The sequence below is a fragment of the Panicum virgatum genome, chromosome 9K (assembly GCF_016808335.1).
Source record: "Panicum virgatum strain AP13 chromosome 9K, P.virgatum_v5, whole genome shotgun sequence".
In the NCBI taxonomy this organism is placed as follows: domain Eukaryota; kingdom Viridiplantae; phylum Streptophyta; class Magnoliopsida; order Poales; family Poaceae; genus Panicum; species Panicum virgatum.
In genome coordinates this window covers 55,964,498-55,982,573 of record NC_053144.1, presented here as the reverse complement: position 1 = coordinate 55,982,573, position 18,076 = coordinate 55,964,498, and the positions used below count along the sequence as shown (strand labels likewise).

Below are 18,076 nucleotides of genomic sequence, written 5' to 3'. Positions count from 1 at the left end.
TTTAGTAAGTTGATAAAAAAAGAAACCAAATTGAGTATGCTTCTGATTTCTGTAACTATACTTTTCCATTTACAAAGATTCTGCTTTGTCCATACCTACTGTACATGCAGTTCAACAATAATGAAAATGAAAAGGTACATTTAATTATCTCATTTGCTATCTTCATCCACAATAACGAAAATGAAAATGTACATTTGATTATCTCATCTGCTATCTTCATCATTTATGTAGGCTGTTCAGAAGAGGAGGGTGGTAAAAGAGATTCGAGTGGTGTTCAAGTTCAGCTGCTACTTGGGTGCTATAGAGTGACAATGAACTAAACCGGTAACGTATTTTTTCTTTCTCCTTTTGATGTACAATTAAAAAAATTAACTACAGACCATGCAGTCCTGATGTGCACTCCCTTTTGGGATAATTATTTCTGTCCCCATTAGACCATGAACAGCTGCAGGCTCTCTTAGTTTACTACATTATAAAATATATATGCATGTCCATGCTAAACTACCACCTATCACTATCGGTTTTAGGGTATCCAAAATAATAAACTGCATAATAGATGGCTTGATGTGTGTTACCATCACTAGACCTTGATCTACAAGATTCTTTACATATTCAAGATCCAGGTAAATTAAATAAATGCCTCCGGAATTGATGCTCACTGTTTATCAAATCTTACCAAATGCTAATTAATCATGATAAATAAATAAATAAATGCCTCCAGTATTAGGGAGACTACATTTGTTTGAAATCTCTAATTGCTTTCCTTGAGATGAGACATAAGGAGAATCTCCAAAATATTGTTCAATTTAATTTCTTGCGAGCTCTCTGTCCTTTTTAATGCCTTTAGTAGTCTAGTTTCTCGTAGGTAGAAATTTAACGCCTATTGTGTCCCTTTGCAGAAAATGGCAAGATAATGATCCAACATTTGGTCATCCAATGCCTGATTACGACTCCCTAGCTACCCAATCAACTATCAACAGTCATCAAGAAGTGTATGGATTGAGCAAAGGAAGCTTTAACGATCATAATGATCAATCAGGTTTGGCCCATACCCATTGTGCTGTATTAGTTCTCGCAAAAAAAGGTTAGTTCTTACGCATAAATGAGTTGTAGTTTGTGATAGTTTCTGCTGATCATGTCAATATCATACTATGACATTTTTCTGTCATTAGTATAATGCAATTTATCGACTGCTTTGTGATAGAATACAGTGTTATCCTTCCCAAAAGATCGAATAATCATATAGCTATTGAAAATACTAACAATTGCACATTTTTGTTCCATTACCGAATATAATCGATCATTATCAATGCTGCTACTCCGACAAAGTTCTATAATAATAGTGTAGAACAAGAATGGACTTAATACCAGTTAAAAAACACATCAATGTTGGTTCAGATTATGAATTTTCATGAACATTACCTCTTCATCGATTATAGTATCCTACAAATATTATAGTATAATGTGAATTTGCAAGACTTAGATGCTTTAATAGGTTAATTTATATGACATAATATGATACTAAACCTCAGTTTAAGGTGATAAAGTGTCCTAATAAACATCCAAAATGTTGAATTGAAATTTCTTTAGTGGATACAGTTTCATCCCTTCTATAGTTTTGTTTGTAATATCAACCTGAACCTTCGTCAGATGGTCATGACAATGGAACGACAAGGGACTCATTCTAGGAAATGTGTACATGCCCCAATTTAAGGTAAATAAAAAGCAATTGTTACATATATACTTTGTTTATAAGAATATATAGTTCCACATTGAAAATATTCAGCACAGGTCAGATTAGGTAATATCCTTGTATGCTTCTGCTAGGTTTTTGCATCTGTTGCCATTGAAGAGAAGGCTTGATAATGGCATCCATTTGTATTACATTTTAGGCATGACAAGCTTTTCCATTTTATTTGTTTGCGGCATTAATTGTGATTAGTAACAGATCTTAATGATATTTTAGACTACAGAATTTAGGCGTTCATTTGCTCTCTTTAGCTTTTTGCCGTTGATTTTATCCGCTTCTCCCTAATCTATCTTACATATTTAAGGAGATGCTAATTGTCGTGGCTCTAGAATGAGGGCCACAGCCGGGTGGCGTAGTGCACCCGCCAAATCCCAGAGGGTGGTTACTCGGGGAAGCGCAAGCGGTTCGTCAGATCTACTCATGAAGCAAGAACACAAGAACACCCGAAGATTTAGAGTGGTTCGGGCCGCCGAAGCGTAATACCCTACGTCCACTGAGAGTTGTATTACTCTTGTGTCTGTGGATGAGTCTATCCTCTGCCTCTAAGTCCTTTTTCGACTTGAGTCCTTCTCTAACGGGTGTCTCCCTTTTATAGTGCAAGGGAGACGCGTACACAGGTGTTGGACCCCGACAGGTGGGCCCAATGAGGACGTATAGTATACCACGAAAAAGACATTAATGGTGCTACAGTGGTTGAGAATATCTCCCTCGATACGCTTCATTGCACTGTAAACTCTTTGACCGAGGGGGGTCTTCACTTGTCCCATCGGCGAGGCGCCCGTTGAGGTTGTGTAGGTTGCGGCGTAGACTGTTGGGTCTACCGCGTAGGCGGTATGATGGAAAAGTGCCGAGCTGTCGTGTCTAACTAGCGTAGCAGACTGACGCATGTGGCGTGGGCGGCGCCAGCGGCTGCACTATGCACCTTGGTAACGCGCGATCAACAGTACAGCCTGGCAAAAGTCGCCTCGGGCTCTGCTGTGGCAGAGCGCACTTACGTCTCCCGCATTGAATGCGGTAGCAGGGCGAGTCTTCCAGTGAAGCCTCGTGACCGCGCGCGTGTCCGTACCTGTGGACACGTGGTGGCTCCGGACTCCCCCCCAGGCGGGGTGTCTGTTCCCTCCCCGCTGAGGGGTCCGGATAGCATATGGGAGTTCGGGCCCCCGTGGGAGGTCCCGGGTCCCCGACTGTTTTGTCTGAGCGCTTCCTTCTCCGGGACACGCGGTGTTACCGGACCCTTCCCTAGCAAGGAATGGGTCTGGGGCCACTAACAGGGTGAGAAGGGCTTCGGACCGCGTGGGGGGGGGGGCTGCTCAGCCCGTCAGCACGTAGTTCAAGGATAACTACGAGGCTCTCGCCTAGACACAGCAACACCTCTGGGACACATGGTGACACCGTACCCGTCCCCGAGCGGGAAGCGGGTCCGGGACCGTTGGTCCGGTGAGATGGAGTCGGACCCCAGGGGTCCGGCTGCTCAGTTCCTTAGGGCGTAGTTACGGATAATTACGCGAGTCTTGGCACAGCAAAAGGGGTATCATAGTCCAGAGGTACCGACACTAATAATTGATTAGTATTTACTACCTATATTTTTTAAGAAATTGTTTCACCCCTCATGCCTAGAGATATGACTTAGTAGAGCTAATGATATCATCGTAAAATTATTAAAGTGACCAATTGCGCGCCAAGGAGCGCGCAAATACTCGTAGTAATAATAAAGGGATGAGCTACCGCAAATACATGTGTTCGGCAGGTTGGAGCTGGAGGCTGGAGCTGAAGTGGTATGAGAGAAAAACACTGTTACTTAGCTGGTGCCTGGAGACTAGTACTGGAGTGATATGGGAGAAAAATACTGTAGTGCTGGAAGCTGGTGCACCAGGCGAACACGGAAACTGTTGTTGCACCAGTAGCCCAACACGTCGCTCGCTTGTCACGGGCCCCTCTTGGAGACCGTGCCGCGCGCGCACGGTCACGTTGTGTCACTGATCGGTGGCCCCAGCCCCCGACGCGTGTATGGAAACGGAGCCGCCCGCCGGGCCGGGGCGCGTCCCAGAGTCCCGCGCGGTGAGCGGGCAGCGGCCGTGTCATCCTCGAGTAGTCGAGTGGGCGAGCGACCGTTTCTGCAGTGGCCATCAGGCCATGGCAGGTCGCCAACGTGGTGTCGCGGGCTCTTCGCCACATGCCCCCACACATGTGTTAGCGGCAAACCAAAACAAAGCGCGCGGGGGAATTATGAGGAGAGAGGAAGGTGGATTTGGTTTGGTCTCTCTCTCCGATCCTCACCTAAACAAATCCATTTTTTGAAAAGCTAAACAAATCCCTTTCTAGGACGACAATGATGCCTGCATGCTGGTCACTGATCTCTGTCTGGTGCGGGCGCCCGACGCCGCGCGATTCTGATTCGCACACGATCACTCGTGATCTCGGCTGTGTTTAGTTCCCACAAAAACTCACACAAAAATATTACATCTCCATCACATCGAAACATTAAATGTAGCAAATGACCCATGCATGGAGTACTAAATATAAGTAAATAAAAAAACTAATTGCATAGTTTTGATGTACGTTGCGAGACAAATCTTTTGAGCCTAGTTAGGTCATGATAGAACAATATCTACCACATACAAACGAAAATAGCACATTGCATTTCAGGGGAACTAAACACAGCCCTCAAGGGGCCCGTTCTGTCCGACAAGCGTTTTGCTCTCTTCCTCAGCCACGGTACACAGTGCACAGTGCACGGCCCAAGCCCTGCGTGTTTGGCTGCCCCAACTTTCCCATTTTCACTCTCGGCTCCATGGCCATGTTTGACCATCAAATCAAGATTGCACAAAAAGATGAACCGCATGGAGTACTAAATGAGTTTTATTTGTAAAACTTTTTTAGAAATGAGTGTAAATTTTCGAGACGAATCTAATGAGCCAAGTTTCATCATTATTGGCTACAGTGATGCTATAGTAACTGTGCTCAATCATCCTCTAATCATGCGGTCAAAGGTCTTATTAACTAGAGCAACTGCTACAATACCATAGTTGTGGAGGTAATTTTATAATTAGACTTTATTTAATACCTTTTTCTCAAGAAAAGGTTTGATTCCGCAGCCAGGCCAGCAGCCAGAGTTCCGCAACCGAATGGCGCCGTGCCGCTGCCGGTGGTAAAGAAAAAAAAAGGAGGAAGGGTGGTGAATGGATAAGACCGCAGTGCCCAGTAAAGATTCTCACCCACGCGGTTGTGTCCGTCGTCGAGCTCAGTTCGTACGACGCGCCCATGCGGTATCGCCTTTTCTCCTTCCTTTTCTGATCGGAGCGTGATGGATGATGATGGCTGATCGCTCGCTCTTGTTTGGCACACAGCGCACCTTAAAGTCCACCTGCTGCCGTTCGCGAAGACAGCCCAGCAAACACCATGATCGTCTCTACCCCGACCTCCAACTAGCAATGATCATCCAACATTTTTTGAAGCGATTAAAGAATTGTTTGTTTCCTTGAGAAAGAGCGTGCTGTGGAAATGCGATTAATGTACGTAGCCTTCAACCTTCAAAGCTGTGGTACGTGTCCGGCCGCTGTTCCAGACGGGACGCACCAGGCATCGCCGTGCCAGTCTGTCAGTGCGAACAGAGCATGGGAGCGCATGCAGCAGCGGGATGTGTCATGCATCCGGCACCAGAAGAGGTCAGTGGAGGTCGTCAACGAAGAAATCGGGGCCTATTCTGGGCCCACAGGTCCAAATGTCCAAGTCCAATAGCTTAATCATCAATCCTCAAAGGATAGAAAAGGAACCAGTCCAATTTTTTTCCCTTCTTTCGATGAGGAGTCCAAATGCTTCTTTGGTCTTGTATTACGAATAAGACCAGCGTCAATGAGAGTTTTATAAAGGATTTTATGACATTAAATATCATCAATTTTGCTGACATGACAAGGAGAAAGAATGATAAAGTTTCATAAAATGTGATGAGAGTTTCATCACCATAAAACTCATCTGGTACGGTTATCTAATTTTCAGTATAGATATATGTATCTTTAAAACTCTCATCAAGACTGGCCAAATCCCGCTGCAGTTTCAATTACTGAAATCAAGGTCACTGCCCCCGTACATCATGCTTTAGTGGAATTGGTGGGTAGGTGGCTTTTGTCCCGTAACATGTAAATGAGACATGAATGAACTGGCCGCTTCGCAGTTGCCGTATGCACAGTGTGAAAATCTGTGTTCCTGGAGTCTTGCGCCAAATCCGGACGAAGGGAAAACCCGAAAAGAGTTCGGCTGGCTGGCTGCCGGGTTGATTTGGCGTGAGAGGAAAATATTGCTGGTTGGCTGGCTGGCTGACTGATTTGGCGTGAGAGAAAAATACTGTTGTGGCTGGCTGAATCTCCCAGCCGAACAAAGCGTTTAGCTCGATCGTGGTTGTACTATTCACGATTCTTTCACCACTCGTAGCCTAACCTTTTCTGCTTTCGGTTGCATGATTTATTACTGGAAAGTTCAAGTTCATGTCCGGATAACCAGCGTCGTTGTCCGCCCACTCTGAGAAAACACGGAAGGAAGATGATTTTTTTCTTTTTGAGCGGTGGAAGGAAGATGATTTTTTTTTGAGGGGTGGAAGGAAGATGAATGCCCAGATAAGTACGCTCATCTCATGATTTCGGCCTTCTGGGGTTTGAGTTCCCTGATGGATTCAGAGCTGGGCTTTGCGCCTTTGGGACTACTGAAACTGACTGTGGGCATTGACTGCCCACGAAGCCAATTTATACCTACGAGGCCCAATACTCATCGCTTGCGATGCCCAGGAGGGCAAAAGACAAAGTGGGCCTGCCCGTTTAGCCGAAAAAAAGGGTCTGTCCATGTACACGACTTTTTTTTATTTTTATATTTTTTTAAAAATGTTTTTACAGAAATATATTTTTGGTTTCACAATTTACAGTTTTATACCCCTACCGCCCCCCGTCTGCGGGGCGGGCGGCCCCCTGCCGCCCCCCTGCCGGGTGGTAGGGACCTATATGTAATTAAAATTTGAGTGCTATCGCATGGAGGCCCCTACTGCGCGATGGTGGGGCGGCAGGCAGGCCAACTGCCCCGCAGGGGGCGGCAGGCTCCCCCCGACATAAAAGCTGAGGTCCCCCCACACACCTGCATTTGCAGCAAATAACATCCATAGAGGGAAAAAGGAGAGACGTGGGGGTGAGGGAGGTAGTTGCAACAGTGAAGCCCTGCCGGATTCCGCACTTGTGATCTGCAGGTAAGTTACGTATGAATCCGGAACTAGGGGTCTCCATGTGATAGCACTCAAATTTTAATTACATATAGATCCCTACCGCCCGGCAGGGGGCGGCAGGGGGCCGGCCGCCTCGCAGACGGGCGGTAGGCCCCCTGCCAGGCGGTAGGGGTATAAAACTGTAAATTGTGAAACCAAAAATATATTTCTATAAAAAATATTTTTTAAAAAATATAAAAATAGAAAAAACGCCATGTACACACGTCCTGACATTTGTTTGTCAAAGAAAAAAGGGCCCAACAAAGCCCGTTTTGTTCACACCGACCTCTCTCCCTCTTCCAAGTGCTGCGGGAGCGTAGTCCATCTGAGAAATCAACAGATGTTAGGTCTTCAATTGCTTCCAAGCTGTTTGCATTGGTCAGTAGTTCCCGTGGACGGTGCCGAATCGGACTATTAGCCTGATGGGTGAACAGCAGTTAAGTCAATGGCTATAAATAATCAAGTGTCAGTGATATAAAAGGTTGTTTGCATTGAGCAATATTAAATTCATCAATTGAAATTTTAAACATGCTCATACAAAGATACGGTTCTGTTGCAATGAGGGATTTGCCACTTTCAGCCAGACAACAGTAGTACAGTTTCGTTTGGCTAAACTTCATCAAAAGATACTTGTTGTGCTATCTTATATGTCCTTATTGCAACTTGCTCTAAACAAATGCGCAGAGCTTAGCATGTAATCCTTCTCAAGACAGTTACTTGAAATGTTTCTTATAGACTCTGTACCTTCACTGTGTTTTTCATTCAGCAATTTCAGATGATCCGAGGAAGTTGTGGAGACACTTTCTATCATCTTTCTAATTTCATGATCCAATAAGAGGGAATCTGGAAATGAGTACGGCCAACATAAGGAAAGTGACATCTTTTGGGCAACAAATTTATTATAAAGGTTAGTCGTGTTACTCTTTGAAGAAGTCAACACATCAGATGTAATGGCATTAAACTCTGCATCATTCTGTGCAGAAGACATCAGCTTTTCTTGGAAAATATTTTCATTTTTGTTTCTTCTTTCTCTGCAAACCAGAAACAAGTATGAGATCTGCAAAAGCCCTAAACAAATGCTCATAATACCAATGAAAGATAAGTTTTACTGAACATGATTACAACTTACTCGATAAAATCATCAGCCTCCATGATTGATCTCTTACAAAGATCATGCAAAGATGATTGTGTATGTGACCAGTAAGATGCAGAGTGGGCACCTTTCTTCAAGCTGCAATGGACAGTGCCTCTTCATCATAACAATTAATGGAAATAAAAGCACTTCAAGAGTGAATAGCTGATTCAATTGCTCTATGTTTGAGGCTGGCAGGTGAGATGGCTACTATTGGTGCAAGATGCCTTCCATTTGATCATTTAATTTAGCATGCGATGACATATCCTCCTGGAACTGTCTCTCTACTACTCCAACATAAGCCTCCAACTCATCTTTGCCATTATCTGAACTCTGCTGTAGGTTGCAAAGCTCCAAATTTAGGTGTTTCTGCTCTTCACTGTATCTCTCATTCAGCTGCTCCACATATGCTGAAACCTGTTAACAGATACATTAGTTAAACCTGAAGTCATATTAAGGCCATTTTATTTGCTCATGCAATAAACTATCTGACCATTGTAGTTTTCTTGGCAGTCAACCCTGATAAAATCGCAGCAATCTTGTTCTAGCAACTTGCTCAACTTTAACACAAATTTCCTGTCAAAAGGAAGTGCGTCATCGGAGAGTTTGTTCATAAATGAAATGTATAGCACCACATATACCAAAATTAACTACCTTAAACTCATTCTCAAATTCAAGAAGCTTTGAGGACCTTTCTATTTGATTCTGCTTCATAAGTTTGATGAGCCGAGCCACATGTATCCTGATATTTTTGAAGAGATCAATTGATGTCTTTGACATGGCTTGTGCAGAAGTAAGACTTCTTTTCAATCCCTGAAAATAAACATCCGATGGGTTGCTGCATCAACTAAATATGTTCCATACAGGCACATGAACTAACAAGATCAAGGAGACATACAGCCTGTTGTAGCTCTGCAGAAAGGGCTAAAAGTTCCTTGAGCTCTGAAGTAGATTTCAGAACATCATCCAGAATTTATTCAGCTTCCGAAAACATCATTGCTAGAAATTGTTATTGTTCATATATATAGAAAATAACTAGAAATGGTCGAGGCGTTGCCGCGTGGGGCCAATGAAGTGGCCGTTTGAGTTATGCGTTGTTTTTCATAGTACATTTCAGTTAGGATATGTACTATCCTCTCTGCAGGTGATGGTTTTGTCATATTCTTTCAGTGAATGAGTTATTTACTATTCAATTATTCTTTAGAATTGCATTATTTACTGTTCATTTGATACTAATAAGATTCAATTTTTGATTAAACAATTTTGAGCTCATAGCAAGATCCAAAATTATAGCTCCAATTAAGTATAGTTCATGCAAAACGTGACAATAATAAGGTTTGAATTGACAAAATCCATGATTCACAATGCAATAGACCAATTTTCTATAGGTCTATGAACTCTCTCTATGGTTAACAGATAACCTGTATAGGGTCTTAGACGGCCGTTTCCTATTAACATTATCGCCAATTGGATACAATCAGTCCATTCTGTTTAGTTAACAACATTCCATAACATTTGATATCATGTACCGAGATATATTTCCTTTATAGGCGGCCAATAGCTGATGCTGCATAGAAAAAAACAGATTATACAAATGCTTTGCAACTGAATATTTTCTAGATAAGATTGTTTGGAGCATTTCAACGATCATTCATACGACTAATGATTAGGTGTCACTGATAAATATCCCCGTTACACACCAAGATAGAAAGCTATAGAATATGATTGAGATAATTACAAACACAGGTAAACATCACCTTAGTTCTGTGTATAAAGGCGATCTAATTCGTTTAATGCAACAGAGGTCCTGTCTGGTGAAACCACTAAGCTGCTTCATTGTATCTCTTGTGCAAAGTCATGAGATATCTCTAACTTCAGTAATTTGGGGTATGTGATTTTGTCACTTGCGTAGTCTTTCCCTGCTATTTTCACATCAAGCATGCTACAAACCACTTGGAACAACAACGTTATTGTGACCTTGAATACTTTCAGTCACTTAATTTGCTCATCCATGGCACCTCCGATGATTGCTCCCAATGATAACAGAGGCTTCAAGCAACCCTGCAGTCTTGTGTAGATGGACATACTCAAAGTCATTAAAGGGCACAATCTCAGCTGAGGCAGCCATCTCAAGATCAATAACCTGCAGAAAGTAGACAATAATTTCAGGAATTAAATGACATCCATGACATATTCTTTGGTAGAGAATAGTAGCTTTCAAGCTGTGATTCAACTATGTGCAGATAACGACGATACATTCCACATCATCACTTCTAGGAGAGCACGGTACATACAGGATGTTAGAATTAGAAAATATAGGATAACAGAGACAGAAACATTAGTGTAACCTCAGACTACCCATTTTCAGAAATGGTCATGGTAAATTGGGATGTTTGTTGAGCCTACTGTTGTGTTTTAAATGGAAATTAGTGCCAAGAAATCAAAGAATTTGTAAAGATATTAAAAAATTGTATTTTTGCTTCCTCATATGATTCCAGTTGTTGCTAAGTGAAGAAAAGCAGAACTATAAAGAGAACAGATATTGGAGCAACGTTTTAGACTTCAGGAAAGTAAAAGTTTTGTAATTTCAAGTTATTAAATACAGTACTGAGCAAATGTTAACTTTATCTGTACTTAAAAAAAGGTTCATTTAGAATAACAACTAAGCTATGCTCGAGAAAACAAGGTAGAAGAATTGCCATTGCTCCAAGAGATCAGCTGAAACATGGTGCAGGTCTAAGAACCAACCACTCATACATCCGAAGGGAAGGAAAAGGCAACGAAACTCTTTTATTCCTTCACTTGCTAACCTGAAAATACTCTACACATCAGAAGCACAAATTTGTTATTGATATGATCTGAGGAGCAAAGACCACTGCTGATCACAAGCAAGATTTCTAATTGGTGGAAGCTGTTAGCAGTAGTTGGATTTTGATGAGTCTACTGGTATCTAGTATAGTGCAGTAGGGGATCTGCAGTTTCGTGGGACTCATGGGTTCTTCTACCCCAAAGCCACTGGAGCACATTTGAAGAAAATGTCATAGTACCCTTATCGGCATGAAGAAATGCAGAGAACATTTTTCCAACATGAACTAACCTATTGTAACACCCGAGTGTTAAACCTGGGAATTAACCAGCTAATGAGTGACCTAATTCTTCGGTTACGAATCGAGTCAGAAATCGATCCAAGCTCAGTTTTCGAACTCGGGAGTCGGGGGAAACCGGAACCTCCGGATTTGGACCCGGAACTTCCAAAAACATCCGGATACTCCGGTATTTCACTCGGATACTCCGGACTTGGAAGTTTATATCACACGTTTTGATCTTTTTGTTGTTCCCAAATGTTATAAATTGTTATTCACTCTCCTTTCTCACCCTCCCCTTGCTCTCTCTCTTCCCAAGCCCTAAACACCAAATCCACCATCCCAAATCCATCTCAAGACCTCGAAAGCTGCAAATCGGCGTGGAGGATCATCCCTTCCAATCATTCCTCCCTGGGGTGGCTTCAGTTTTAACGGGGTGGCTTCAGTTTCAACTTGAGAAGGTACCCAAGCTAGGGCTAAATGGATTGATCGTTCTAGGATGTTTTAAGCGATTTCTTTTGGGTCAATCATCTTCTTATGAATCACTCTACTAGGGTCTAGGAGGGTTTTGATTTTTGTGGGTTGGTTTTGTCTCAATCAAAATTTCAGTTTTGGGGCGAAAACTGTGTGAAACCCGGAAACTCCGGGTATTAATCCGGATACTCCGGTAATTCCGGATATTCCGGATTGAAGTCCGAATATTCCGGGTTTTGCAGAATTGTGGACGTCGGGTTGTCGTGGGTAGTGGTGCGTGTATACGGTTTAGGCTTGTTTCAAAGTTACAAATCATACTGCATGCATTCTCATGTCATGTGCATACGTGTAGACACCGCCGCTGAAGGAGTCGTATCCGAGGTGATCGCAGAGCCGAAGGAGCACCCGGAGCAAGCCCAACAGGAGGTTCATGAGCACCCGGCCCAAGTCCCAGTTGAGCCCAGTATTGAGCAGCAGCCCGAAGGCAAGCTCCGGTGCACATCCTATTATTTTAAATTATGACACCTTTATATGTCTCTATTACTTGTGCATTAGGTTTAGGAATGGTTTGGAACCCTAGTTGCATGATCCCTAGGTTCCCTTGAGTTATACTAGTATGTATAGGATGATAGAAGTGCTAGGCTTAATGGTTCCCGGTAGAAGACGAGTGGTCTCTAGTCACTCGCGAGAAATAGGATGATTAGAAGTCGAGTAATTTCCGGTTACTCGCGAGATATATAATATTTTATAATCCAGTTCCGAGTTACTGAATTTGATATAAAAGGAAGCTTGAGACCAAACGGGAAGTGATGATGATATATAGGTATGGCAGCAGGACAGGGTTCCTGGGTGTCTTAGTCCCGTCTGTGTCGGTTAAGGACCGTACCGTTGTAGGCCCTGCTGATCATGTTTGAATTGTACTAACCGCATGCCGAGAGTAGGAGGTAGTCGAAACCGGTAAGCCGAGTACTGCATTGCTTCGAAAGTACAGAACTTCTACCCACACTTTAGGGCGAGTCGAGTGGCCGCGGAGAATTGGGATGCATAAGTTTACTTTTGGTGGTCTCTCGTAGGGCTCGACTGACTATATGCAGGTGGGGCAGTTCTGTAGTTCAAGGCGGGGAGGGGAATGGTTGGCATGTATAGCCCGACGAGGCAAATGTGTGCCGTGTTGGTTAGGTCCACCTTGCAAGGTTAAATCAGATTGATTCGCCGTCAGTCGCTCTCGGACATGAGCACTTTGATCTTCGAGTCACATCGTAGTAAGAAAGTGAAACGGAATGATATGATAAATGTTGATATTTCTTAATCAATTGTGTTTTCACGTTGGTTTTCATAGACATGCAAAACATAGATATTTAGCAAATCTATTGCTTTAATTTGGAGCTAAAATCTTGAAATCAAGGATCTACTTTTATATGTTTTTCTGCAAAACAAACTACCAGCCAGAAAGTCTTGCATGTCTAGATATGTGAGCTAAGTATACCCATTAGATGGTTAAGTCTTGCTGAGTATTGTATACTCAGGATTTTGTTGGAAAAATGATTTCAGGACCGCACACGTAGACTTCTGTCCGTGTAGCGCCAAGTTCGTTCGACTGGATGCGGATGGGTGGAACGTCGAGGACCCAGGCGCGTAGCTTTGGAGTGTTGGAATTGCACACTCGTGGGCTGAGTGTGTAATTCATTTCCGTTCTTATATATTGTAGTGGACAGATTCCATGTTTGTCAAATTTTGTATAAAAGGCAGATACACTTGTATAATATTATGTATTTCGAACTTGGTTTGTAAAACTCTTTGTTGTTATCGTATGTCACTCGCGTATATTTTCAAGTATTGTCATGCCGTACCATCTGCGCCCACCTTCGCGTGGGACTACCGGTGTTGTTTCGATCGGGAGTGGGTTGAGAAAGGATCGCCAAATTAAGCCATTAAGCTAATGCGCCTGATGTGTTTAAATGACGGCTATTACGCTTAAATTAGAGTTTTAATTTGGCGGTTCCGTCACAGCTGGTATCAGAGCCGAAACGCACTGGGGGTGGTACGAGCATGACTAATTTTGAGGTTTTTACGACTTAAAATCGAATTTCAACTTAAGATAAAAGGTTAATTTGTAGTGTGGGCGGGATTATTTGTAATAGCCCTATATATAGTTAATGTTAGGGTCGTGACTAGATTGTTGATTTTGGAGATTAGAGGTTACCGTAGGACGATCATGCGTTGTGCATCATGCCATTCATTGATTTAAAAAAATCTGCATCTTAAGGGTGGGGGCGTTGTGAACACGACATGAATATCCAGATAATCCGGATATAGTTCCGGATAGTCCGGGACTTGTGTCCGGACATTTCGGATAAAAATCCGGACATTCCGGATTTGGCTCTGCAAAACTTCCGGTCTTTTGGTTTAATTCATGCTTTCTGCATTCTTCCATGGTTGATTATTTTGTAATCAAGAATCATGTGACTAATCCAACCATGATTGAATGCAGAATGGCAGACGGGGCTGGCGGGGCACCACCACCGCCCCCAGACTTGGTTCAGGCCATTGCGGCCATGCTCACCGGATGCGATGAGCAGACGGCACTCCTCCGGGAGATTGTGGAGCAGGGCAGAGCGCAGCGGCACGGACATCACCACCAGCCACCTGCTCCTGGATATCCGGAGTTTCTGGCTACTCAACCACCGCTCTTCCATAAGACGGATGAACCACTGGAGGCGGACAGCTGGCTTTGGACTATCGAGTCCAAGTTTACCCTGCACCCATACAACGATGGGGATAAAGCAGGATTGGCAGCCCAACAGTTGAGGGGCCCCGCGCGCACATGGTGGGAGAATCACATGGCCATGTTCCCGGCAGACACTCGGTTCACTTGGGCACAGTTCAAGGAAGCTTTCAGGGCACACCATATTCTCGCGGGGGTGATCAGAAGGAAGCTTGCAGAGTTCTTGGCCCTGAAGCAGGGCAATAACAATGTGCTACAGTATTCCCAGGCTTTCAACACCATATCACAGTATGCCGGGTACCATGTGGACATCGATGAGAAGAAGCAGGCCTGTTTCGGGCAGGGGCTCAGTAGCAAGCTCCAGGATCGCTTGGCAATGGTCAAGTTCGATAGTTTCAGTGAGCTAGTCAATGGGGCTATCATACAGGAGGATGCCCACTTGGCTCACAAGGCGGAGAAAAAGAGAAAGGCGCCAGCAGCGGGATCTTCGAGCAGCGCTCCCCAGAGGTTTTGCCTGGTACAGTCGGGCCCACAGAGAGCCCCTTTTCAGCACCAGTCACAGCAGTAGTGGAGCTATCGGCCACCTCAGTACACACAGTCACAAGGGACCGTCAGGCCTCCTGCTCCTCAGCAGAATGAGCAGAAGGTCTGGGTGCAGCAGCCGGGGGTGCGCCCCACTGTGTTTCCTTGTTACAACTGTGGGCAGCCTGGACACTTTGCACGTAACTGCCCGATGCCACCCAAGCAGGGCCAGCAATCAAATCAGCAGAGCCAGAAGCAGAAAGTGGCTCATTTCAAGCCAGGACAGGTGCACTATACCACCTTCGAGGCCATCCCTGAGGGAGCACCAGTGATGTCGGGTACGTTCTCTATTAACGGGCACCCCATTACTGTGATATTTGATTCTGGGACATCTCACACATTTATTAGCAAAGAATGTGTAAGTAAACTGGGATTAGAAGTGGAGAGCATATCCAGGCCATATAATATTCACTCGCCCGGGGGGCACTTGTTTACTAATCAACTTGTTAGACAAGTACCCTTGCAGTTACAGGGGAGGATTTTTGCCACCCAGCTTATAGTGTTGCCATCCCAGAAGATGGATATTATTCTCAGCATGAATTGGATGGGAGTTCACGGAGTTGTTCTTGACACTGTTTCTCAATCTGTGCACATCAATTCTCCTATTCATGGTTCGATGACCTTGGGTCTTATGAGCTCCACCCCGTTGGTCCATACGGTGAACCACGCCGAGGGCAAGAAGCTAGCAGATATACCAGTGGTATGCGAATATCGGGACGTCTTTCTAGATGATTTACCTGGAATTCCACCTGATCGTGATGTGGAGTTTGCCATTGAATTACAACCGGGAACGGCACAAATTTCCCGAAGACCTTATCGAATGCCACCCAATAAGTTGGCAGAATTAAAGAAGCAGTTGCAAGAACTGCTCAACAAAGACTATATTCGTCCTAGCACTTCGCCCTAAGGCTGTCCAGCGCTCTTTGTTAAAAAGAAAGATCAAAGCCTCAGGTTGTGTGTGGACTATAAATTTTTAAATGTCATCACAATCAAGAATAAATACCCACTTCCCCGGATTGACATCCTATTTGACCAGCTATTCGGGGCCAAGGTATTTTCAAAAATTGATCTCCGCTCGGGTTACCATCAGATCAAAATCCGAGCTGAGGATATTCCCAAGACGGCTTTCTCCACCAGATATGGGCTCTATGAATATCTGGTAATGTCTTTCGGGCTAACAAATGCCCCTGCTCATTTCATGTATCTCATAAACTCGGTATTCATGCCTGAGTTGGATAAGTTTGTCGTGGTTTTCGTTGACGACATTCTTATCTATTCCAAAAATAAAGAAGAACATGCTGAGCATCTTCGTATTGTTCTCCAGCGTCTTAGAGAGCACAAGTTATATGCCAAATTTAGCAAATGTGAATTCTGGCTCAAAAGGGTTCAATTCCTTGGCCATGTTATCTCTAAGGACGGTATTTCGATGGACCCTAGCAAAATTCAAGATGTGTTGAATTGGAAGACTCCTGAGTCTGTTTCTGAGATTCGGAGTTTCCTTGGGCTGGCAGGCTATTACCGGCGGTTTGTTCAGGATTTTTCTAAAATTGCTAGGCCCATGACTGAATTACATAAGAAAGGGGTCAAATTTATTTGGGACGACAAATGTGAGCAGGCTTTTTAGACTTTGAGAAAGCTCCTAACGTCGGCCCCTGTCTTGGCTCAGCCAGATATTACCCGTCCCTTTGATGTGTATTGTGATGCATCAAGTACGGGTCTCGGCTGTGTCCTCATGCAAGACCAGCGGGTGATTGCCTATGCCTCTAGAGCCCTCAGACGGCATGAAGCGAATTATGCTACTCATGACCTGGAGCCGGCAGCAGTGGTACACGCACTGAAAATCTGGCACCATTACCTTCTGGGCAATCCTGTGCATATATACTCAGACCACAAGAGTCTCAAGTATATTTTTACCCAGAGTGAGTTGAATTTGTGCCAGAGACGGTGGTTGGAACTAATCAAGGATTATGACCTGGAGATTCATTATCACCCGGGCAAGGCTAATGTTGTGGCCGATGTATTGAGCCGCAAAGCCAGTTGCAGTTGCATCTCAGCCACAGCGGTGCATGCCACCTTATGTCAGGAGATGGAGAAATTAAATCTAGTTATTGTACCTGAGGGCACACTTGCTAATATTATCCTCACACCTACACTTTGGGATCAAATTGTGGATGCTCAGAAAAATAATGCTGGCATGGAGAAGATTAGACAGAGGCTTATGGAGAATGATCCTAAAGCTGCATGTTTTCACCGGGATGGTGAGGGTGTGTTATGGTTCAATAGTCGCCTGGTGGTACCTAAGGACTTGGAACTTCGAAAACAAATTCTTGATGAGGCTCACCTCTCAAGATATTTCATTCACCCGGGCAGTAACAAAATGTATCAAGACCTGAAGCAACGATTTTGGTGGACGAGGATGAAACGGGAGGTTGCCAAGTACGTGTCTGAGTGTGACACCTGTAAACGGGTCAAGGCAAGTCACTTGAAATCCGCCGGTCCTCTCCAGCCACTGAGTATTCCGTCTTGGAAGTGGGAGGATATTAGTATGGACTTCATAGTGGGACTCCTAAAAACTTCAAAAGGGTATGATTCCATCTGGGTTATTGTAGACCGTCTCACCAAGTCCGCGCATTTCCTTCCAGTGAAGATAATTTTTACAGCAAAACAATATGCTCAACTCTATATGGATCGTATTGTAAGCTTGCATGGCATTCCTAAAACCATCATTTCGGATCGGGGTACTCAATTCATTGCCCGATTCTGGGAACACTTCCATGCCGCACTTGGCACCCAGCTTATCCGCAGTTCGACTTATCATCCCCAAACCGATGGTCAGACAGAGAGAATCAATCAAATATTGGAGGATATGCTTAGAGCATGTGTGCTCACTTATAATCAGAAATGGGATGGGTGCCTACCGTTGGCCGAATTTGCTTATAACAACAGTTATCAAGAAAGCATCAAAATGACTCCTTTTGAAGTTTTATATGGGCGGAGGTGTAGAACCCCATTGAACTAGTCAGAAGCCGGTGAAAGGAGCGTTTTTGGCCCTGATATGGTTGGTGAGGCTGAAGAACAAGTTCGGGTT

At 44.0% G+C, this 18,076-nt stretch overlaps 3 long non-coding RNA genes across 3 annotated transcripts; 2 read left to right on the top strand and 1 right to left on the bottom strand.

The window, feature by feature from the left end:
• On the top strand, positions 1-2,064 carry LOC120648814. The gene is made up of 3 exons (XR_005665095.1): positions 1-324; positions 900-1,039; positions 1,651-2,064. It is a non-coding gene; the product is annotated as an uncharacterized LOC120648814 (long non-coding RNA).
• A 5,657-nt stretch (positions 2,065-7,721) lies between these two features.
• Positions 7,722-8,735, bottom strand: LOC120648812. Its single transcript, XR_005665093.1, has 4 exons — positions 8,618-8,735; positions 8,122-8,541; positions 7,914-8,023; positions 7,722-7,835 (listed from the first exon to the last, which is right to left on the bottom strand). It is a non-coding gene; the product is annotated as an uncharacterized LOC120648812 (long non-coding RNA).
• On the top strand, positions 7,763-9,311 carry LOC120648813. Its single transcript, XR_005665094.1, has 3 exons — positions 7,763-7,899; positions 8,035-8,322; positions 8,916-9,311. It is a non-coding gene; the product is annotated as an uncharacterized LOC120648813 (long non-coding RNA).
• The last annotated feature ends 8,765 nt before the right edge of the window (positions 9,312-18,076 follow it).